Here is a 25,871-nt window from a genome sequence, read left to right as displayed (position 1 = left end):
GGAAAGGTTCTTCATGCTGTTGAGTAGATTTAGTTCTTCATCGCAAACTTGCTATGAGGTGTTGCTATCCTCTCTTCATGGATGTTTGCAACTCCAAGCATGTGTTCCTAACCAGAAACAGACGGCAAAAAGATAAAAGCCCAGGTTCCCCCTCTCAGCCTCCACTGACATGTGGGGGGGTGGTTGTGCATGGTAGTGGAAGGGAAGGAATGCCTTGTTCCTGTTTGGCAGAAGTATGATTTCACTACCCCCCCCAGGCCTCCACTGACACCACCCTGGCAGGTGGGGAGGACCCTTCCTTACTGCCTTCCGTGTGATCTCCACTGAGATCACACCATGAGGAGGGGTGCTCATTTCCCCCAGGTTGGAATGGAAGTCTCTGTTCTACATACAGTCTTTTCTCATATCCCCCAAGGGTAAGGATGGGTGCCTAATTACAATCGTGTGGGCATGGAATCCATGCTCCCCACTCAACCTTTGCTGGCATGGTGGAGATGGAGCTATGCTTCATTCTGTGGTGTTTGGGCAGTTGTCTAAAAACTATCTTTCTTGTTAGGTTCCCCCCTTTCTGGTTCTTTGTCCAGAGAAAAGATTCTCTGGGGGTTCTTCTCATCTTTTCCTATTGGCATTTTTTTAGTTCCCTATTCCTCTAGCACCCAGTCTGGCATATACAAGGCAAAATACAACCAAGAGAATTCACTGTGTATCATTACTTAGGTTCCAAAGTCCCAAGACAGTCTGTCTTTTTCCTCTCCACCTTTCAGAGTCTTGTATTTGTTGCCCATGTAATACCCAGAGATTTCAGCTGCCAGTGGGAGTAACAGGGAGTGTATCTACTCCCTCTGGTCCCCAAAAGAGAAGTCCTTTTACTTTTAATACAAGTAAAACATTTTTACATTTGCATTCCCCCTTTCCTAGATAAAAAGTACCATGCAATTTATAACTTTGAATACACTGACTTTTTCATTTAACATTATATTCTGGAGATCCCTCCACAGTCCTATGTGGAGATTTTCATCAGTCTTTTTACAATGTACTTTGTGTATACCTTGTGTGACTGTGTGATAGTTTATTCATCCATTACACAACTGATGTATAAAGTTATTCCCATTCTTTTGCTATTCAAATAGTACCAGAGTGAGTATCTGTATCTATATTTATTATTATACCCCTATTAAAAATCTTTTTGTGTCATTGCCAGTATATCTTTAGGACAATTCTGGAAATAGGATTTCTGAGTCAAAAAGTAAGGTCATATATAAAATTGCAAGATACTTTCAATTTCCCCACTGTAATGATTAGTTCCCTATAGTTACTAAAAAAATTACCACATACTCAGTGTCATTAAATGGAAATATTATCTCACAGGTTGGAGGCTAAAAGTCCAAAATTAGTTTTATGGGGCCAAAATCAATGTATTAGCAGTGCTTCACTCCTGGAGACTCTAGGGAAGCTTCCCTGCCTCTTCCAGCTTTCGATATCTACCAACAGTCTCAGGCTATGGCTTCATGACTCCAGCCTCTATATCCTTGGTCACACTGTCTTTCTTCTTCTGTCTATGTCAACTCTCCCTCTGTCTCTCTTATGAAGACACTTGGGTTTGCATTTAGGACCTATTTTGATAATCCAGAATAACTCTACCATTAGGTTGTTCCCATTCTCTTGCTATTCAGATAGTGCCACAGTGAACAGCCATATATATATATATGTATATATACATATATATATTATGATTATACCTAAAAGCATCAACTTAATCACATCTGCAAAGAATTTTCCATATAAGCAATATTTACAGGTTCCAGGGATTAGGACCTAGTATCTTTGGGGATACTCTATAAGCATATTCCATATAAGCAATATTTACAGGTTCCAGGAATTAGGACCTAGTATCTTTGGGGACCACTATTAAGCCTACTCCAGCAATTATACCATTTTGCACCTCCGTAAGCAGGGAGTGAAAGGACATATTTTTCCACATTCTCACCAACTGAATATATTGACAAATATTTGGATCTTTGCCAATCTAACAGTTAAAGAAACAATTTCTTAGTGTAGTTTTAATTGCATCTCTCTTAATTAAAGCAAGCTGGAAACTCTTCATACATTTAAAGGCAACTTTTCATACATTTAAAAACAACTTGTTTTCTGTTAACTGTTAATTTCTTTCATGTCTTTGATAGCACTGTTTTTTCATGCCTCTATATTGATAAGCATTTACATAGGGGGGATATCAATGCTTTGTTAAAGATGTTAGCAGCAAATGTTTCTTCCAGTGTCCTTAAATGGCTAGCTAGCATGTTTTTGCCATGCAGAGTTGTCATTTTTATTTTTATATTGTCAAATATATCAATCTTTTTCTTTAATGCTCCTGGATACTGATTTATATTGAGGAAACTTTCTTCCACATGGGTTATAGAATAATTCACCTATGTTTTCTTCTAATACTTGTATGGATTTTCTCTTCTTTTTACATTGCATTCAGAATTGTTTGGAATCTATCCTGCTGTTTCAAGATAGAAAAATGGGCCCCTATTTATTTTTTAACCTTTTGGTTACCTAGCTATCTCAATACCACTTCTTAATCATCCATTATACCTCCACAGATTTGAAATGTTGCTTTAGTCATACTTTAGTTTTTTAAATGTAATTGAGCTTATGTCACTATTTTCTATTGTTACATTAACCTTTTTGCCAATTCATGGGCCAATAAAATAAAAATTAGAAGGATCTTTTAGGGGTGCCTCGGTGGCTCAGTGGGTTAAGCATCTGCCTTCAGCTCAGGTCATAATCCCAAGGTCCTGGGATCGAGTTCTGAGTCAGGCTCCTTGCTCAGTGGGGAGCCTGCTTCTCCCTCTCCCTCTGCCTGCCTCTCCCCCTGCTTGTGTACTCACGCTCTCTCTGTCAAATAAATAAAATCTTTAAACAAAATAAAATAGAAGGATCTTTTGCCTCCACTCACATAGAGCTTTTTCTTCAACATGGGAAACTACACTTTCTGTCCAAAGGTCCTTAATAACCATACCCTGGAAATGTCCCCTTTCCACCTGACTTCCAGAAGGCTCTGTCGGTTGGTTTGGGGCCACAGCCCCTCCCTCCCACCTTCCTGCTCTGCCAAGTTCAAGCTGCAGTTCAGCTTTTTGTCACAAGATGGCACCAACTCACCACCACCATTAAATTTCTCTATAAAGAAAAGTCAGCTAGGAGCGAAAAACCACAATAACTGAGGGCTAATGATGATGAACATTTTTTCATGTGTCTAATAGCCATTTGTATGTCTTGATTGGAGAAGTGTCTGTTCATATCTTCTGCCCATTTTTTGATACATTTGCCTGTTTCGTGTGTATTGAATTTGAGGAGTTCATTATAGATCCTGGATATCAACTTTTTGTCTGTACTGTCATTTGCAAATATCTTCTCCCATTCCGTGGGTTGCCTCTTTGTTTTCTTGACTGTTTCCTTTGCTGTGCAGAAGCTTTTGATTTTGATGAAGTCCCAGAAGTTTATTTTCGCTTTTGTTTCCTTTGCCTTTGGAGACGTATCTTGAAAGAAGTTGCTGTGGCTGATATCGAAGAGATTACTGCCTATGTTCTCCTCTAGGATTCTGATGGATTCCTGTCTCACGTTGAGGTCTTTTATCCATTTTGAGTTTATCTTTGTGTACGGTGTAAGAGAATGGTCGAGTATCATTCTACATATAGCTGTCCAGTTTTCCCAGCACCATTTATTGAAGAGACTGTCTTTTTTCTACTGTATATTTTTTCCTGTTTTGTCGAAGATTATTTGACCATAGAGTTGAGGGTCCATATCTGGGCTCTCTACTCTGTTCCACTGGTCTATGTGTCTGTTTTTATGCCAGTACCATGCTGTCTTGGTGGTCACAGCTTTGTAGTAAAGCTTGAAATCGGGTAACGTGATGCCTCCAGCATTATTTTTGTTTTTCAACATTTCCTTAGCAATTCGGGGTCTCTTCTGATTCCATACAAATTTTAGGATTATTTGCTCCAGCTCTTTGAAGAATATCGGTGGAATTTTGATAGGAATGGCATTAAAAGTATAGATTGGTCTAGGCAGTATAGACATTTTAACCATGTTTAATCTTCCGATCCAAGAGCATGGAATGGTCTTCCATCTTTTTGTGTCTTCTTCAATTAATCATCATCATTAGCCCTCAGGGAGATTCAAATTAAAACCACATTGAGATATCACCTTACACCAGTTAGAATGGCCAAAATTAACAAAACAGGAAACAACATGTGTTGGAGAGGATGTGGAGAAAGGGGAACCCTCTTACACTGTTGGTGGGAATACAAGTTGGTGCAGCCTCTTTGGAGAACAATGTGGAGATTCCTCAAGAAATTAAAAATAGAACTTCCCTATGACCCTGCAATTGCACTCCTGGGTATTTACCCCAAAGATACAGATGTAGTGAAAAGAAGAGCCATCTGTACCCCAATGTTTATAGCAGCAATGGCCACGGTTGCCAAACTATGGAAAGAACCAAGATGCCCTTCAACGGACGAATGGATAAGGAAGATGTGGTCCATATACACGATGGAGTATTATGCCTCCATCAGAAAGGATGAATACCCAACTTTTGTAGCAACATGGACGGGACTGGAAGAGATTATGCTGAGTGAAATAAGTCAAGCAGAGAGAGTCAATTATCATATGGTTTCACTTATTTGTTGAGCATAACAAATATCATGGAGGACAAGGGGTGTTAGAGAGAAGAAGGGAGTTGGGGTAAATTGGAAGGGGAGGTGAATCAAGAGAGACTATGGACTCTGATAAACAATCTGAGGGGTTTGAAGTGGCGAGGGGGTGGGAGGTTGGGGTACCAGGTAGTGGATATTATAGAGGGCACGGATTGCATGGAGCACTGGGTGTGTTGAAAAAAATAATGAATACTGTTTTTCTGAAAATAAATAAATTGAAAAAAAAAACCACAATACCCTCATTTAAAATACAGCCTTTGAATCCACGTTCAGAATGATTCTAATTCTGTCTGAGAAAACTGATGAATGTATAAGATTCGAAAACATATACTCCAGGTCCTGCAGATGATGAAACACTAGGTGGCAGCAGCATGCCTTGGCAGTGTGTGTGAAGAGGCAGCTGAGGCAGGAGGGAGGTGACTGAAAGGATAGGGCCTCTGGGCAGGGTCTGGACAGCTGTGTGCTGTGTCATGGACAGATGACAGGGGTAGAAGAAGGTTTGGAAGGCTTATAAGGATGGAACAATGGAGGATGAATGCCCTGCTCTCTCGGAGAGAACCTCTACAATGTGGACATGTCAACCCACATTAAGGAGGGAAGAAATACGTCAATGAACATGAACTAGATTTAGGGTCAACTATGGATGGAATTCCTTTAGTATTCATATAAATTTTCCCATTTTTCACTTTTTAAAAAAGATTTTATTTATTTATTTGAGAGAGAGAAAGAGAGAGCATAAGCAGGGGGAGAGGAAGAAGCAGACTTCCCACTGAGCAGGGAGCCCGATGCAGGTCTCAATCCCAGGACCCCAGGATCATGACATGAGCCAAAGGCAGATGCTTAACCAACTGAGCCAATTGGTGTGTCTTAGTAAACAAACCATCTGATATTTCTTCCCCTTTGCTAAATGCACTCGTTTCCTCTAAAAAAAAAAAAAAAGAAAAGAAAAAGAAAAAGAAAGGGCACCTGGGTGGCTCAGTGGGTTAAGCTGCTGCCTTCGGCTCAGGTCATGATCTCAGGGTCCTGGGATCGAGTCCCGCATCGGGCTCCCTGCTCAGCAGGAAGCTTGCTTCCCTTCCTCTCTCTGCCTGCCTCTCTGCCTACTTGTGATCTCTCTCTGTCAAATAAATAAATAAATAAAAAGAAAAAAAGAAAAAAAAAAGAAAGAAAGAAAAGAAAAAGGGAGATGGACGCCACCAGTAAGCCAGATCTAGAATGTCAGCACTGAGATTTTCAAACCTGGGGGATCGGCAAGGGGAAGAAAGGGACGGGAGTTTGGATCTTGGTCTAATAGTTTCAGCCAGAGTTTAATGGAACTTTTTAACCCACTAGCAGCCATCCAGCTGTATCACCATCACTTTCTGGGCTGTCTAGGCCTGAGATTGGCTGTCCAGCATTGGTCTGAGCTGAAGATAAAGATGCACTTGTGAATGTGAGTATGTGGGGTGATACAGCTAGAGAGACATATAAACACACATGCGTACAGGGAGAAACACTTTCAACTCTATTTTTTCCTACATCATTTTTCTAAGTAATTTTTTAAAAATGAATGCTTTTCCAAAGTAATGAATACATGTGTGCATTACTTTTCTGAATCTGTTTATAAGTATATTCTGCTTTCAAATTTTCATCAAAATACTTTTTTCCTAAATACTGTATTTCAAACAACATATGCAAGTACATTTATAAACGGAAATTGTCCTGCATTTCTTAGCCACAGTACTACCGCCTGACTGAAAGGGGTCTGTTGTCATAGAACGGTGCTACTCTCCAGATGTGTCCCTATAGGTGAAGGATACATGAAAACAGATGCCTGCACATGTGCATGTGTGCACAAATATACACACACACACACATACGGTCTTTTCCAAAAAAGGAATCACATTTCTCATCTTTTGCATATTATATTTTCCACTCAACATGAATCTAAGCATTTATACTCGCATCTTTTTAATGCTTGTGATTTGGGCATATTTTGACATGTTTACTATTCATTTATAATTTTACATTACATGAATTTGCTATTTAAATTATAAGCCAATTTTTATTACTAAGTGTGTTTCACAAACTATGGACACTAATCCAGTAGATGAGCTGTAGTTTGCAAATGATTTCTCCCTTGTTTTCACACAATTCCTAGTATATTCTCCATTTAGAATGTTTTAAATTTCAATAATATTGTAACAAAAACTATGTAGCTCACAATTCTAAAAATTAAGTAACACATAGAGACCATGCCTAGGGTTTAAGTCATTCAGAGCCCAGGAGGATTCAAGACAAAAGGTGAAAAACTTTAAAATAATACCAGTTCGCTGTTGATTCTAAGAAAATAAGTTGTTTCCCTAATGTATTTAAACTCCCTTAAAGTCAGTACCCTGATTTGAATAATGTATATTTAAAGCTGTTAAGATTAGAGGAAATTAAATATAAAATACATTTGCTTAAAGTAGCTCTGCTCTTATTGCTTCCCTTCTCTCTGGATCACCTGTCTGATCTATGCTTCTGCCCCAGCCTAAGTCAGCACTTAGAGGATCAGCCAACACACGTGGCCCAATACCCAGGTCTCTTAGCACAAAGGGTGAGATTTCATCTCCTCTGTTATCCTCATCAACAAGAGGGGTTGCTTAATGAGTAACTGCAGAGCCACAATAGTACGGGAGCTGATCCAATCAGTTCTCCAGCCCTGGAAGCCCATCTTCTGAAAGGGAGGCTGCTCTGTGTCCCTTAGGGAGGGCAAGAGATGGAACCTCATTCCCATCCTTCACTAATCTAGAGAGGTAACTTGGGTAGGCTTTGTCAGTCTGAGCTTAGACACCTGTGAAATGGGACTCACCAGACCTTTGTCACAGAGCTGTCTCAATGAGTAAATAAGAAAACCTGCCTAATTAAGGAAGGCACATGATCTGATGAGTACTGGGTGTTATGCAACTAATGAATCATTGAACACTACATGAAAAACTAATGATGTACTACATGTTGGCTAACTTAATAAAAAAAGAAAGAAAAAGAAAATCTGCCTGGAGTATATGGCATGTAGTATGACTTCAGTGGCCCTTTAAATGTAATCAACAGTAAGACTGAGGGTCTATGCACACTGGTTAAATGCAGGGTTTCAGCAGCCACACAGAATCTGTTCAAATCTTGGTCTTATGACTTGCTAGCCCTGCCCTCACTTCACCTCGGTTCCCTGATACTTCAAGTCAGGCAGCAGTAGCTCCTCCTCATAGGCTGTGGTGATGACTGAGTAAGTATAGGTTTATCATGTTCAACACTATGGGGAACAAAGGGAGTCAGTCATAATACTGACTTTTTTATCATTATTATCATGCCAGAATGCATCATTAGAGATCTTAGGGTCACTTTTATTACTATATGGGCTTCTACTGATTGGCTTGAAGTCACTTTAATAATATGGTGTTTATCATAAGAAAGTAATTTACAAAACTGTAAGTAGATGGTTATATCATTGCTAAGCTTAAAAATGCATGATTATACAAGCATAGTAAAATTTCTGAAAAAAAATACAAATGATCACAGTGCTTATCCATGGAAAACAGACTTCCAAGGGTATTTAATGATTTTTTTTCCTTTTGAGCAGTATCCATTTTTAACTACCATAAAATTGTCTTGGTTTTGAGCATGAAAAAATAATAAGAATAAGTAAATATCCCTAGACTTCCCCATAGCAAAGTGGTTCGGCCTCAGAATGGGGAACATCACTAAACCAAGGGAATTACATACTAGGCGGTCTCAAAACTAATTTTTGAATCTACATGACAGTGTAAGGGACACTACAGATGCCTAGGGGAAAGGCGAGCATGCTGCTCAAAAAAATCTTACACTGGAGAAGTCTTCTGATGTCTCCACTCCCCAGGACTTGGTAAAGGTCATGAGAGGAAAGTAGTTTCACAGAATGCTTCTTTCTCTTCTCTCCAAATAAAGCCCCTTGAACTGAAAGCAGGCTCATGGGTCTAACCTCCCAGTTAGCCAAGCGGGAACCTACAGTGGAGAGAATGTGGGAGAAAGCATGAGATGGCCCAGTGCTCTCAGCCCACGGCTTCCAGAAGGGAAATGTTTCACCAGCGGGATTCAGGGGGAGGTTTAGTTACCAGCTACTTCAGCCCAGGGGACAGGGCAACCAATGTATGTGGATTAAAACACTTCTAAATCACCTTCTTTGTACAATGAAAATAGTAAAAGGAAAGGAAAATACATACAGCCCAGCATATGTAATACAAATCAGCTCAAGTTCAAAATAGAATGGGTCCCTCAGTGAATGTAGGGATGTGGATATTAGTCTGGACACAAGAGAATGAACTCCCTGCAGTCACTGCATCTCTTACCAGGATGGCCCAGATCAGGCTGCAGATGTACAGGACTCAGTGAGTAACAATGTGAATAAAAGCCTGAAAATAAGGCCTGGGAAAAGGGAAGATGTTTCAGGTTCAGGAGACACCTGACAATGTTTTGGGCTAGCCAGAGGCTGGGAACTCCAAGACCAAACATAGCTGAGTAAAAAAAAAAAATATATATATATATATATATATGCCTAAAAACAGTATCCTATCTGCTGATTCTGTTAGAGCTCCTACAGCATATAAAGTGAGAAAATGGGTGTGTCTGCTTTAGAAGCTCTGAAAGAGAATACATACCGGATATATACTCGTAACATATATACTTGCTTTCCTGCTCCAAATCCCAGTGGTCTCTATGAGTTGTTCATGGTAAAGTCGTCTCCTCTACTGGGGAGAGAACACAGAATATGTGTCAAAGTTTTACAGTATTATATGTCAGATACTTCCTGTTGGTTTGTTCATTTCTCCTCATAGCAGTCTGTGAGGTTAGTACCAACTTGCCCATTTTACAGATGACCAACTACAGGACCACACGCATCTACTTAGAAGCATCTTTCTTCATTTTCTACAGGTTATTTTTTCCCAGTGAAAAGACACAATGTTTAGAAACAGAAACAAAATGTTTTCTTCACAGCAGATTATAAAATCAGTAACTGTGGTGTGATCCCAATCTCCTTGAAAAACATTTACATAAAAACATTTATATAAAAACAATGAAAGGATATATGCATCATTTTATACCCTACTTATGCCTTTATACCTACATCTCATGTTAAATAAATGTGAATCAGATGCCTGCTGTGTGACAGGCACTGTCCATCCAATTCCACATCTGCATCCACATCTTCCCTCTCTTGATATCTAGACTGGAGATCTAGAAATACCCACAGGCTACAAGGTGAATATTAGTGTCCAACCCAGGAACGGTGAGGTATGGCCTTAAATAGATTCCATTCCAAGCAACTTTAGCCCAACCATGACCCTGAGTCAAGATGGAAACCCAGCATCTAAGCAGGAAATAAGGTGGTTGAACAGGGAGATGCTATTCCCTGGGACGCTGGGAAAAGGCAATTTGTAACACACCTCCGTCATCTTGAATATCACTAAGAGACTGCGACCTTCTCCTGAGGAGATCTCACAGAAAGAGAGTGAAAGACAAGATAACAATTGTGTGGTTTCAGTGTTGGTTCTCTCATGGTTGCAAACTAAAGGTTTTACTTTCTCTTTAGTCCATAGCCAAGTTATGTGGAAGATTTTGGAAATGATTTTGTGTTTCTCCTTATCACTAGGAGGGTGGTCCTCTCATTTAGACCTACGAAGGATCCATCTAAGGTGGCATGGTATTTCTACTTCACTAAAGACCTCATCTCCCAGTTGTGTGGGGTCTGGACACACATTCACAGGAGAAAGAAGAGACTGAGCTCTCGAAGACAAGCCCAAGACCTGACTTCACCATCTAGTTCTCCTGACTTAGTAACATGGTTTTCACAGATTTCTTACAATATGGTCACCTCCCCTAAGTGCTCCTCCTATGCCTGACACCCTAATATGATTCACTTCTCTCATCTCTCTCCTGCCCACAGAAGCACACCCACTGAAATTCCTCTATAACGTGGAGGTGGAGGGAACTTTTCCAGCTATGCCTACAAATCTAGAGGCAATTAGGGGAAAAGTGATGTATTTAATTTCATTTAAAAATTACATGGCAGGGGCACCTGGATAGCTCAGTCATTAAGTGCCTGCCTGTGGCTCAGGTCATGATCCCAGGGTCCTGGAATTGAGCCCCGCTTCAGGCTCCCTGCTTAGCGGAAGCCTGCTTCTCCCTCTCCCACTCACCTTGCTTGTGTTCTCTCTCTAACTCTCTCTTTCTGTCAAATAAATAAATAAAATCTTTAAATAAAAAATAAAAGTTACATGGCAAAAAAAAACAACAAAAAAAGCAAAAGCAAAATGAAAAATTACAAATTGGGAAAAATATTTACAACCTACATCGCAAATGGTTATATCCATAATATACAGAGTCATGAAAAAAATGAAGGCAAAACACCCCCAAAAAACACCAGGAAAGAAAAAGGGACAATAGATACAAACAACTATTTCACCAAAAAAAAAGTGTCTTAAACATGTAAAAATTGCTCAGCCTAACTCATGATAAGACATTAAAAAAAAACTATTTCTTCTCACCAATTAGCATGTGAGGAAATCAGCATTCCCATGCATCACTGAAGGTAATATGAAATGGTTCAAACTCTGTAGATGGGATTTGATGCTATCTAGTAAAATGACATGCGTATTTCCTCTTGGAACCAGTCATCTCTCTTTTAAGAATCTATCCTACTATGGTGAGTGCTGTGAAGTGCGTAAACCTGGTGATGCACACACCTGCACCCCTGGAGCTAATAATACATTATATGTTAATAAAAAAATATGCAGTTAAAAAAAAGAATCTATCCTAAAGAAATAATACAAAAAATGAAAAGGTATAAGTTACAAACAAGGTCATTCCTTAAAGAAAAATTCGTAACAGCAAAAAACTAGAAATAAGACAGCTGTCCACCAATAGGGGACTGGATAAATACGCTATGGCACATCTATATCCTAGCATACTATGCAGCTTGAAAAGCAATAAGAAAAAAAAAGAAAAGCAATGAGGACTACCTCCCTATAGTGCTATAGCTGTATTGTTCAGTGAAAAAAGCAAGGTACAGAAAAATGTATAGATCTATTTCTGTCCAATATGATAGTCATAGACACACAGGACTATTTAAATTTTTTAAGATGCATTTTACAGAGAAAGAGCAAGAGCAGTGGGAGGGGCAGATGGAGAGAGAGGGGGGAAGCAGAGTCCCCACTGGACCCAGGGTTTGGTCCCAGGACCCTGACATCATGACCTGAGCCAAAACCAAGAGTTGGACATTTAGCCAACTGAGCCACCCAGGTGCCCCTAAATTTAAATTAGTTTTATTAAATGAAATTAAAAATTCAATTCCTCAGTTCCAGTAGCCACATTTTAGTTGCCAAACACACCCACATGTAGCTAGTGACTACCAAGTTGGATAGAACAGATACAGAACATTTTCATTTCTGCAGAAATTTTTATTGCAGAGCACTGGTGTAGAATATGCCACCTTTTTACATTTCATTTTTACAAATGAACAGGGACAAAAACTAATAAACATATATTGTAAATTACTATATCTTTTAAAATTGGGAGGTTAAAACCCAGTTGAGAAAAATGATTACCTATAAGGTGACAGAGGAACCTATAAGCCCAGGATGGAAGAAGATGATGTACATTCCCATAAAATATATAATACATATTTACAGGTTCCAGGTAGTAAAAAGGACAATCAACAGTGACCAACCCAGTAGCAATGAGCATCTCTAGTTCCCAGACTGAGTGCTCTAAAAAAATATTTACCCCTAAAAGAACCAGGCTTCCTTGAAGAAATACCTGATTCTAGGGTTAAGAAGGGATTATAGCAGATGACCCTGGACCAAACAGCTCATACCAGAAAGAATATCAAAGAGAAAAAAGTCAACCCAAAGGGACTCCCACAGGCCTAAGATAGATCAACTGAACATCAAAAACATTAATGGATGCAGTAGATTACAACCTCAAGTATATAAGCATCTAGAACTCATGACAACACTCTTAAAGAAAAACAAAAAATAAAAAACAAATAGCAAATTCACAGTTCATCTTTGGAGGATCCAAGGGAAACAACTCATTATTTATAAAAAGCAGAAATATTACAAAAGAAGTAAGCATTCATCCTTCCCTTCTGTGTGGACCATACCTGAGTGTAACCACGTAGTTGTTGAGAGGAAGTCTGTTTTATAGAATTCTAATATATGCAGAAGAAATTACAGAATTAAAACATTACTCCTTACATCTGGTTTTTCTTTTAAAGAAATTTTTTTTAAGATTTTATTTATTTATTTGACAGACAGAGATCACAAGTAGGCAAAGAGGCAGACAGGAAGAGAGAGGAGGAAGCAGGCTCCCTGCCGAACAGAGAGCCCGATTTGGGGCTCGATCCCAGAACTCTGGGATCATGACCTAAGCCGAAGGCAGAGGCTTTAACCCACTGAGCCACCCAGGCACCCCCTTACATCTGTTAAAGAAAGGTAAATCTAGGCAATTATCTTTAAGAAGATACAAAAAACCTGAGTTAAAAGGTGGACTGGAAATTTAATAATGGGTGGATCAAGCTGACAACACTGGATAGACAGCACATGGAACAGAGAGAAAAGTAAGAGGAAGGGAGGGGCGCCTGGGTGGCTCAGTGGGTTAAAGCCTCTGTCTTCGGCTCCAGTCATGATCCCAGGGTTCTGAGATCGAGCCCCACATCAGGCTCTCTGCTCAGCAGGGAGCCTGCTTCCTCCTCTCTCTCTGTCTGCCTCTCTGCCTGCTTGCAATCTCTATCTGTCAAATAAATAAAGTCTTTTAAAAAAAGAGGAAGGGAAAACATGAAACACACGGGAAATGGGTATGTGCTTGCCCATACCCACTCAGTTCACTAGAAGCTGTGCAGTGACACTGTGCCTCTTCCCCAGCTCCATCCCACAGCCCCCTCCCACACACAGCAGTGGGGCCAAAGCTCTCACATTATGGAGATGGGGGCTCATCCCTACTTGGTGCTCCATGTCCAAGTATTCTATCTGGTAGTCATGATAGAATAATCATGTCAGAGACATTATGTTGACAGAATGAAGAAGGCAAAATTAGAATGAGGAACTAACATTCTGAGGGTCTACTAGATGTCCCATGCTATATGTCATTATTTTCAGATTTTTTTTCTTTAAATCCTCAAAGCAATGCCCTGAGGGGTCATCATTACTTCCTTTCTACAGACTGGGAGATATTCAAGCTCACAGAACAAAGTCCATGCTCAAAGAATTCTAGGGAGGTAACAAACGGACACAGAAGCCAACCTGAAGGGGCAAACACTGGCCAATTCTGTGACAACATGACCAACAAAATAAATAATGTTAGGTAGTGACCTTTTCAGCAACATAAGACTCGATGAGTCAGAGTAGTTGAATAAATGGATGAATAAATAAATAAACCATAAGGGAGAGTAGGAAGCTCTACCCAACATCAGAACAACAATTAATAAATCTAGAAGGAATGATAGAATTATAAAAGCAACATTTAACAACTATCATAGTAATGAATGATTCAAGCAAGAATCATGAACAGATTTTCAGGCTGTACCAAATCCCACAGCAGTCACTGAGTCACCATGGTAACCGTGCTGGCCAAGAAAACCTGGGAAAAAAGCATACAGCAAACATCCTGATCTGTCTCCTAACATGTGCTAGGAACCGAGGACTGACATAACTTATAGTAATTCACCACATATATTCCTCACAAGAAATATTCCTTCCAGCTGCAACAATACACACACACACACACACACACACACAGAGTTATACATATTCTCTCCCTCTTTTTCTTACCACTCAAGAACCCAGTAACTCATTGAGGTGGATTTATTTGGGCATAGGGAAAGAAAACTTCACAATTCAATTTTAACCACACATATAAGGTTGAACGCTACTAATCTATTTCATTTTAGTGATTATTTTTCTGGAGATGACCTATAGAATTTTCTCTGGAACACTTTCTTCCCAGTTTAAGTACTTTATCAATAATATCTAAAAGCTAATATGGAAATCTAGGCAAATGAATATTGCGGTGATAAATTTTAAAATTTAAATTTTATGCATCAACTTCTCTAGGCCACAATGACCAAATATTTGATCAAACATTATTCTGGTTGTTTCTGTAAGACTACTTTTGAAAGAGATAAACATGTAAATGGGTAGTCTTTCAGTAAAAGCAGCCAGCCATAAGGTGGGTGGTCCTCACTCAATCACCCAAAGGCCTGAATAGCATAAAGGACTGATCTACCCGAGCCAGAAGGAATTCTGCCAGACTTGCCTTTGGAATTTATCTACAACTTCACCTTCTCATGTTTCTCTAGCTGACAGCCTTCAGACTCCAACTGTAACTCATTCCAGAGTCCCCAGACTGCCAGCACCCCCACCAGATTTTGGACCTGCCAGGTCTCCACAATCTCATGAGTCAACTTCTTAAAATAAATCTCTGTCTATAAATATGCTATTGGTTCTGTTCCTCTGGAGAACCCTAATACAGGTGCTAAGCATCAAGTATCTTTTTCAGCCCAAAGTAACTTGTGTTTTCAACTGAAAAGATTCCTGGTAACATTTGGCTACTGACAGTACAGTGAAAATATAATACTTGAGAAGTATAATAAAAATATTACCATTAGGGCAAATGGGTGGTTCAGTTACTTAAGCATCCACCTTCGGCTCAGGTCATGATCCCAGGGTCCTGGGATCAAGTCCTGCATCAAGCTCCTTGCTCACCGGGGAGCCTGCTTCTCCCTCTGCCTGTCACTCCCTCTGCTTGTACTCCCTCTCTCTCTGACATATAAATAAATAAAATCTTTTTTAAAAGTATTACCATTGAGGGGCGCCTGGGTGGTTCAGTTGGTTAAGCATTTGCCTTCAACTAAGGTCATGATCCTGGGGTCCTGGAATGATTCTGAGATCCTGGCAGCAAGCCCCCCACATTTGGCTCCCTGCTCAGAGGGGAGTCTATTTCTTCTTCTCCCTCTGTTCCTTCCCCTGCTCTCTTCATGCTCTCTCTCACTCTTTCTCTCAAATGAATAAATAAAAATCTTTAAAAAATTACCATTGACGGGGCACCTAGCTGGCTCAGTTGGTTAAGCAACTGCCTTCAGCTCAGATCATGATCCTTGAGTCCCGGGACTGAGTCTGGCACCAGGCTCCCTGCTCAGCAGGGAGTGTGCTTCTCATTCTGACCTTCTCCCTCTCATGCTCTCTCTCTCATTCTCAAATAAATAAAATCTTTTAAAAAAGACAAGAAATAGGGGCGCCTGGGTTGCTCAGTGGTTTAAGCCTCTGCCTTCGGCTCAGGTAATGATCTCAGGGTCCTGGGATCAAGCCCCACATCGGGCTCTCTGCTCAACAGGGAGCCTGCTTCCCCCTCTCTCTCTGCCTGCCTCTCTGCCTACTTGTGATCTCTCTCTGTCTATCAAGTAAATAAATAAAAAAATTAAAAAAAAAAGACAAGAAATAACAAGTGCTGACAAGGATATGGAGAAAAGGAAACCTTCATGCACTGTTAATCAGAATGTAAACTGGTGCAGCCACTGTGGAAAATTGTATGGAGGCTCCTCAAAAATTTAAAAACAGAACTGCCATACAATCCAGTAATTGAACTACTAGATATTTATATCCCCAAATGAAAATACTAGTTCAAAAAGATATGCATCCCTATGTTTACTGCAGCATTATTTAAAATAGCCAGGATATGAAAGCAACCTAAGTATCCATTGATAGAAGAATGGATAAAGAAAATGTGGTGTATAGAAACACACACACACAAGCACACACTCGATGAGATATTATTTGGCCATAAAAAAGAATGAGATCTTGCTATTTGTCAAAACATGGATGGACCTACAGAGTTTTATACCAAGCAAAATAAGTCAGAGAAAGACAAATACCATATGATTTCACTTATATGTAGAATATTTTTTTTAAATGACTGAACAAAAGCAGCAGAAACAGGCCCATAAATACAGAGAAAAAACCTGGTAGTTGCCAGAGGGGAGAGGGATAAGGGGATAGGAAAAACTGATTTAAAATAAAAATAATGCCACTGACAACAGCATAAGAAAGGATAAACTAGCGGTGCCTGGGTGGCTCAGTGGGTTAAGCCTCTGCCTTCGGCTCAGGTCATGATCTCAGGGTTCTGGGATCAAGTCCCGCATTAGGCTCTCTGCTGAGCAGGGAGCCTGCTTCCCCCTCTCTCTCTGCCTGCCTCTCTGCCTACTTGTGATCTCTCTCTGTCTTTGTCAAATAAATAAATAAAATCTTTTTTTTAAAAAAGGATAAACTACACTGAGGTAATTTATGTAGCACAGCTATGTCCACAAATGTGTAAAGACTATACTCTGAACAGTATAAAACATTGCTGAGACAAATTAAACAAAGCCTAAGTAAAGGAAGAACATATCACCTTCAGCGTTGAGAAATCTCATTATCATTAAGATGTCTATTCTCCCCATGGTGATCTATAGATTCGATACAATTCTAAAAAATCTTAGCTTACTTTTTTTTAGAAGAAATTGACAGGCTTTTTTCAAAAGTCATGTGGAAATACAAAGGGCATAGACTATGAAAATAACTTTGAAAAAGAAGAAAGTTGGAAAAAAAGCGCTATCTTATTTCAAGACTTATTATGAATCTACAGTAATCCATATAGTGTGATATTGGGACGAAGGTAGAAACGTATATCAAAGGAACAAAATGAAGAGTCCACAAATACCCACACATATATAGATGACTGGTTTTCACAAACCTACAAAGGCAATTCAGTGAAGAAAGGACAGTCTTTTCAACAAATGGTTCTGGGACAAGTATGTATCCATATACACAAACATAAACTGTGATCCATATATATATTGTACCATATGCAAAAGTCAACTCAAAGTGAATTACTAAGAAAAGTACAAGAGCTAAAACTATAAAACTTCTAGAAGAAAACACAAGAAAAAACTCTTGTGGTCTTAGGCTAAATGAAGATTTCCTAGATAGGACATCAAAAGCAAAATCAAAACCATAACTGAAAAATTAAAAGTAGACATCCTCAAAATTAAAAACTTCTGTTCTTTCAAAGACACTGTTGAGAGAATTAAAAGACAAGCTTCTGACTGCAAGAAAATATTTGCAAATCTTATATCTGATAAAAGACTTGTATCCAGAATTTTAAAAAAACCTTGCAAAGTCAATAAGAAAACAGACACTCCAATAAATAAGTGGACAAATGATCTGAAAAGATGCTCCACCAGAGAAGGAATACAAATGTTAAATAAGCAAATGAAAAGATTTTGAACATCATTAGTCATTAGGGAAAAGTAATCCCACTACACCCTGAAAATGGCTAAAATAAAAAGTGACCACACCAAGTCCTAACAGAGTTGTGGAGGATGGAACTCTCATACACTACTAGTGACAATGAAACATTGTGCAACCATGTTGGAAAAACAGTTTAGCACTCCTACAAAGTTAATTTTACAAATTCTTTAAGTAAATACACCTCAGTACTGGAGAAAGAAAACATATGCCCAAGCAAAGGCTTATACCCAAATATTCATAGCAGCTTTATTTATAAAATTGAAAATAAAATTAATATAAAATTGAAAATAATCCAAATATCCATTACCAGGTGAACAGATAGAACAAATTGTGGCATATCCATAAAGCAGAATATTAGGCAACAAAAAAGAAGGAACTATTAACATATGTAACAAATGGATAAATCTAGAAATAATTAGGTTGAAGGAAAGAAGACTGGCAAAAAAGAATACACAATATGATTCCATTCACATAAAATTATAGGGAAAATAACTAATCCATAGTGACAGAAGATCAGTGGGTTGCCTGGAATGGGGTAGAGTAACAAAGACAGAAATACTGGCGAGAGGTTGATGGAGCACTACGAAGGGGTATGAAGAAGCGTTTTAAGGTGATGGATATGCTCATTATCTTGACTGTAGTATTGGATTTACAAGTACATACATATTAAAACTTATTAAAGCAAAAACTTTAAATATGTATAGTATGTTGCATGTTAATCATACCTGAATTAAGTATTTGTAGAATATTTATACATTCATAATTCTGCAATGCAATTAAATAGATGAAAGATTCCCACCATTGTTCTTACAGTATCAACACAACCATACTATGTCTTGCCAAACTGGTTCGTGGTACATAGAACCAAAACAGAAATAATCATTTCCAGTGAAATATATCCAAATATTTAGGGAAATACAGAAATATATATATATATTGGGAAATACTTTGGTTATAGCAATTTCTTACTAGACACATCTCCAGAGGCAAGGGAAACAAGAGCAAAAATGAACTATCAGGACTTCATCAAGATAAAAAGCTAAAGTGAAGGAAACAGTCAATAAAACTAAAGGGCAGCCTGTGGAATAGAACGTATTTGCATATGACACGTTGGATAAAGGATTAGTATCCAAAATCTACAAAGAACTTATCAAATTCAATACCCAAAAACCAAATAATCCACTTAAGAAATGGGCAGAAAACAGGAATAAACATTTTCCCAAAAAAGACATCCAGATGGCCAACACATACATGAAAAAACGCTCAACACCACTCATCATCAGAAAAATGCAACTCATAACTACAATGAGCTATCACTTCACACCAGTCAGAACAGCTAAAATTAACAACACAGGAAACAACAGATGTTGGTGAGGATGCTGAGAAAGGGGAACCCTCTTACACTGTTAGTGGGAATGCAAACCAGTGCAGAGACTCAGGAAAACAGTATGGAGGTTCCTCGTTATGTTAAAAATCGAACTACTGAGATCCAGCAACTGCACTACGAGGTATTTATCCAAAGGCTACAAAAATACTGATTCAAAGGGGCACCCAATGTTTACAGCAGCATTATCAACAATAGCCAAATTATGGAAAGAACCCAAGTGTCCATCAACTGATGAACGGATAAAGAAGATGTGGCGCATATATATATATATATATATATACACACATATACACTATATAATGGAATATTACTCAGCCATCAAAAAGAATGAAATCTTGCCACTTACAATGACATGGATGGAGCTACAGTATTATGCTAAATGAAATAAGTCAGTGAGAGAAAAACAAATACAATATGATTTCACTTATATGTGAATTAAGAAACAAAACAGATGAGCATAGGGGAAGGGAAAAAAAGGGGGAAACAAACCATGAGAGACTTAATGATAGAAAACAAACGGAATTGTTGGGAGGGATGTGGGTGGGGAATGGGCTATATGGGTGAAGGGTATTAAGGACGGCACCTGCTGACTGATGAATCACAGACCAGTACCCCTGAAACAAATAATACATTATATGTTAATAAAAATATATAAATAAAATAAAATAGAATAAGAGAAAAAAGATGAGGGCACTTGCTGTGATGGGCACTGGGTATTGTATCTATGAATCACTAAATTCTACTGAAATCAATACTACACTATATGTTAACAACTAGAATTTAAGTAAAAATTTGAAGAAGAAAAAAGCACCAACTTCCTTCATCAACTAGACAATTATTTTTCAGGAAAAAAAAGCTTCTTTAAGATGAACCTCAAGAAGGCGCCTGGGTGGCTCAGCGGGCTAAAGCCTCTGCCTTCCGCCCAGGTCATGATCCCAGGGTCCTGGGATCGAGCCCCGCATCAGGCTCTCTGCTCAGTGCAGAGCCTGCTTCTCTCTCTCTCTTTCTCTGCCTGCCTCTCTGCCTACTTGTATTCTCTGTCAAATAAATAAATAAAATATTTTTTAAAAAATGAACTTCAAGAGTTACTACACAGCATGTAGACACTGAAGGAATATAATTCCACCTGCTAAACCTTTTCTGCCATGATGGGATCAAAATAGCTCTCTATTTTTAGACTAGTTTGTGAACCTCACAAGAGCTATTCCACATCATGCTTTTGTTCAGACCTACGCATTCACTTGATCCATGCATCAATTTCCACCAGGAGAGTGAAGTGTTGGGGTCTCCTGAGGACTGCTGCCCTTGAATTTGGAGTAGAAGCTTCAGCAGCCATCATGACGCAGATCCTCGGAATCTGCCTTCTCCAAGTACCTGATATGAGTTCATGAAGAGCTGCACAGGGAGAGACAGATCCAGAAATCACTATGATTTACTGGCCTAAGTATGTGCTCAGCACCATGCCAGGCACTGGGTTAGTGGCAATGACACTGATACAAACTGCATCGTGATCGTAACAACCACGTTTTAATGGGCTTCTCAAAGAGCCTTTTTCTGCTACTTTCCTAATTTATCCTCCAACAACAAAGCCGAAAAGGAGTAAGAAGTGGCTGAGTTCATACATTCATGATCCCACAGTAACCACCGGGCCATGCGCTTGCTCGTGTGTATCACTGATTGTTCTCAGCGATCCTGTGAATGCAGCATTCTCATACCCATTTTACAGACGGGAAAGTTGGGTCTCAGGGACGTCGTTTGTCTTACCTCCCGCGCCCCTGTCTTTAAATGAAAGCATCTCCATGGCATCCCCTCGAGCAGGACTCACACTAACTGGGGCGGGGCGAGATCCCCATGGTTTTACCTACAAGACAGCGGCGGCTCCGACTTCCAACTCGGGAAGGAATCAGCTTGGATCTGGAGTTCTTTGTCTCCTCACGCCCCGGGGCTGTTCAGCCCCCACCGCGGGGACCAACACCTTCAACAGAGCCCCAAATTCCTGAAGGTGGACCCCTGCTCTTCTATCGAAAGAACGTCCGTCTCTACTAAAAAGTCGTCACGGTCGCCATATTGACGTCATATTTCTATGGCAACCGCGAAGCGTGGGCTGGTCCTCCACAACTCGCAGAGCTTCTGCACGCGGCTCCACCCTCTCGCGCATAGTTGCAAGCTCTTTAGGCCACCACGTGAGAAAGCATAGTAGTTAGAGGCACCAGACTCGGACCCGAACAATTCGTGGAAGTCTGCTCTTGTTGATGGAACAAAACATGTCACTGTCTTCAAGAATTTTGCTTCTTTCGAAGAAACACTAGGGTAGTATTATCAATACACAGAGGCCCAGGGGAGATTTCCTAGGGTTCTTGAAGATAAACTAGACCTTGGAGGGTAAATATAGAAATCAGGACCATATTAAGCGGTTAGCCATCTGAGGCAGAAAACTGAAAGACTGTCTGCAATGTGACTGAATGATCTAGGTACATACGCAAATAATGTCATTTCAGAAATCTCAGAGTAATTTCAGGGAAGCAGCCCTAAACTATACCAGCCAGTTAGTAGGCAGACACCTAGTCAGTTGTACCACGCATTGTTTTTTCCTGGAGAACTCTTATCCTCCATTTCCCATATTTTCTTCCAGGTGTAGAGACATCTATAACCAAACACACTTGCTTCATTCTCAAGAGAATCACTTACTTGATTAACGAGGTTGGAAGGACAAATGGGTTGTAGGACCCAAGCTCTCTCCCTTCAAAACTCTTTTGGCAAGCTGCCCTTATGGAGCACATATTTTCCTCTGTCCTCAAGGATGAGTCTAAAAATAGACTCCCAGCTCTTCTCCCCTTTTCTGTGTCTTCTTTTCTTCCAGAGTGTTCCTATGGTCTTGGTCCAAAATGTTTGGGTCTTTAAGGGATCCTCAAAATACACCCCTTCTCCATATCTGGGTTCTAAACCACCTAAAAAAAAACACGGGAAAAAAGAATATTAAGGAAAGTATATCTACTTTATTTTTTATAAAGATGATATTGGAGAATGTGGGAATTGGGCTTCCTATTAATGAACCCCAGAACTGAGCAAACATTACTATCCAGCAGTGCTGCATGGGGACATTCAGAAAGGTTAAGGACTGCAATGCATCTATATCTGCTATCCGATGAAGGAGTTCTGCGTGTATTCAAGAAGAGTGTGTTCCTTGCAAGGTTGTCCCTGTAGCAGGAAAAAGTATTTCGGGACAGTTTCTTTGAGAAAACTTCTTGAGATGACTAAATAGTCCTTGTTCTAATTACGTACTCACCAAGCCACCTTCTGAGGATATGGTTTTCCATGTATCTCAGGAAGCAGCTTGAAGCATTACCCTGTCATTTCCTTGACAAGCATGATTGCAGGGGAGTCTCTTCTTGTAGAAGGGGTTTGGAATAAATTTCTAAATTCCAAGAATAGGATGAAGGTCAAACATCATGAAAATTTTGTTGGAAATCCATTCAAGAAGGAATTGAGGAAATGTTCAAACTCTATACCCACACTTAAACTCACACACTAACCATAGCCAAAATTATAACTAAGTCCTACCAAACTTTCAAGAATAAGCAAATCCCTGTTTTACCCAATGATTACAGACCACCCAAAGCACATGTGCTGGATATCCATTTCCGTTCAACAAACACCACCAATATCCAATTTTTATCCCTCAGGATTCTGTGGGCTACCTGGCCTCAGCTAGGTTGTTTTCTGCTCCATGTGATATTTGTCACCTGGGGCTGCAGTCATCTGGAGTTTCCACTCAGCTGGGACATCTAATCACGCACATGGGCCATTGGTGTTCGTTGTTGCTGGGGATTCAGCTGGAGCTGTTCACTGGGGCACCTTGGTTCTCCTCCACAGCATCTTACTTGTATACAGTTGCCAGATAATATCAGGACACCAAGTTCAATTTGAATTATAGGTAGCTAACAAATAATTTTTACTTTAAATATTTCACATGCAAGGTCACTTTGTTTATCTGAAATTCAAGTTCAACTGGGCATCCTGTACATTATTTGCTAAATCTGGCAACCCTAGGAGAGGAACATATGAATCTGTCAAAGAGAATATTCATTTTCTGAGAACCATATTACTATAGCTTAATGATTTGAATGGCTTTAATACGGACGTCTTATTTTTACCAACAAGAGAAATGCGTGTGAGGGTTTAGAAATGGATCCCCAAAGTGATTCTGAGGTACAATCTAGTTAAGGGGACCTGGGTGACAGAGAAGGTCAGGACCAATTTCCTGATTCAAAGAGGAAAGATAGCTACTATTTATGGAACAGATTGTTTTGAGGGGCCCAGATCCAGGGTCTTCATGCTAGTGGTGGTATTTAATCTCACAATAGCCCTGCTAGTGGGGTATCACTATTCTCTCTTCATAGATATATGTTATTCCAAAGTACATGCTCCTAAGCACAGACACAGATGACAAAACATTGCTCCCCATGCTCACTGCTAGAGTCAGGGATGGGACCTGGCAGTCTGGGTACTGTTAGTTGCTGGTGGCAAGTTTTAACAAAGGTATCAGGACATGTTCTGTTGAGGTGGTTAATTTCTGTTCTCCTGGTGTTTACCCTCCCTGCTGCAGGGAGCAAGGCTTGGTGACTCTTCCCCCTCTTCAGGGGAGGTTAGTGAGGAGACTGGAAGCAGAAGCTGTCTGAAGCCTGTGTTTCTTTCATCCTTTGTGAAAACTTAAATTTATGGAAATGATTGGGCTGCTTGTACCTTGTAGGGAAGAAAGGGCCTCTGAAAACACAGAGAAGGAAATATTCTCTCAGAGAGGGATGAGGTTGGAGGTCTACTGGTCTTTTCAAGAGTAGGTGCACAAGCAGTGCTCCATAAACACTGGGTGTGACTCCGTGGATGGTCCATCAAGGCTGGGCACCTAGATGTGATAGATTTTCTAGATCCAGAGATGGATGAAGAAAGAATGGGATTCTAGCTTTTGCCCTAATAACTGTACATCATGCATTCTCAACAGAGGTGACATAGCCCACAGGGAGCTGAAGATTGGTTCTTGGGGATAGAGTTTTCATAGATATTACAATAGATATTACAGTGGTCTGTGAACCTTCAAAGGACCACAGCATACAAACAGATAAACTACATTTGTGGTCTTAAAAATGTCATATTCCACCAGGGAGTAGGGTTGCAGGTGATTCAGTTAAAAAAAAAGTCTGACAAGGCTCCTTGAAGGGGGAGATAATGAAAGAAAATTGACAACACTTTGTACACACTATGACCTTTTATGTATCTCATGGGCCACCAGGAATTAAGAACAGGTCATTTAAGCTTCCTCATGGATACACAACAATCACTCTTGGTGGTGACAGTGATGGTGATGATGATGATGATTATAGAAATGAAATCCTGCACCTAAAGTCAAGAGAATTGAGTATGTAAATTGTTGTTGGGCTTTTTCTTTTTAAAGATTTTATTTATTTGACAAACAGAAATCACAAGTAGGCAGAGAGGCAGGAAGAGAGAGAGAGGAGGAAGCAGCTCCCTGCCAAGCAGAGAGTCTGATGCAGGGCTCTAATCCCAGGACCCTGGGATCATGAACCGAGCCGAAGGCAGAGGCCTCAACCCACTGAGCGACCCAGGCACCCCTTGTTGTTGGTTTTTAAGATGATAAATAGAAAAGGATCAGTCAGAACAGATATTTTCTCTAGGAAAGAGGATATAGAGGGTAGGAAATTAATGTTTATAGAATTAATGTAAACAAGTGATATTCTAAATTTCAATCTCCTTTAATCTTTTTTAAAGTAAGTCTCTGTACCCAACATGGGGCTTGAACTACAGACCCAACGATCAAGACTGAGCCAGCCAGTCACCCTGTAGTATCTCCTTTAGACTGAACACTTCTTCAAGTTACCTATTCAATCCTATAATCCAGATCATGATAGGAAGTTAGGAGAGATTAAGTAAATCAGGGAAACTGCTCTGAAAGCCTGCCCAGCAGTGAAACCTGGAATTACACTAAAATTTTTCTCATGTGTCCTGAAGCTGCCAAGGCTCTGAATGCTCTAATCTCTCTCGGCATTTGATGCTGCCCAAAGTGTTGTTTAACTTATTAATAATGACCTCTGTTACTTTTAAATTATACTATTATTGTGAATTTTATTTACTTTTTTAAAAATTATTTATTTATTTGTTTGTTTGACAGAGAGAGAGAGAGTGAGAACACCAGGCAGAGAGAGGGAGAAGCAGGCTCCTCACTGAGCAGGGAGCCTGACATGGGACTTGATCCCAGGACCCTGGGATCATGACCTGAGCCCAAGGCAGGAAGTCTCAAGAAAAATTAAAAAAAAACCTACAGAACACAATTTAAATGAAAAGACAAAATGAAAATCTACAACTATCAAAATTTCAGGATTAGAAAACAAACTGTTGTCATGGTTGGGATGGAGAGAA

The 25,871-nt window shown here is 39.7% G+C and overlaps 1 long non-coding RNA gene across 4 annotated transcripts in view; it reads right to left on the bottom strand.

The window, feature by feature from the left end:
* LOC122897044 overlaps positions 1 to 21,471 on the bottom strand; it is a 53,590-nt gene extending 32,119 nt beyond the window's left edge. The window contains exons 1-3 of one of the 4 annotated variants that reach the window (XR_006382457.1): positions 21,301 to 21,471; positions 9,371 to 9,460; positions 8,559 to 8,717 (exon numbers count right to left, since the gene is read on the bottom strand). This is a non-coding gene — a long non-coding RNA (uncharacterized LOC122897044). The other 3 variants (XR_006382459.1, XR_006382460.1, XR_006382458.1) reach the window with 3 other exon arrangements.
* Positions 21,472 to 25,871: the final 4,400 nt, after the last annotated feature.

This window comes from Neovison vison, chromosome X, assembly GCF_020171115.1.
Source record: "Neovison vison isolate M4711 chromosome X, ASM_NN_V1, whole genome shotgun sequence".
Taxonomy (NCBI): Eukaryota; Metazoa; Chordata; class Mammalia; order Carnivora; family Mustelidae; genus Neogale; species Neogale vison.
The sequence above is the reverse complement of the archived record's forward strand: the minus strand, read 5'-3'. Positions and strand labels throughout refer to the sequence as shown.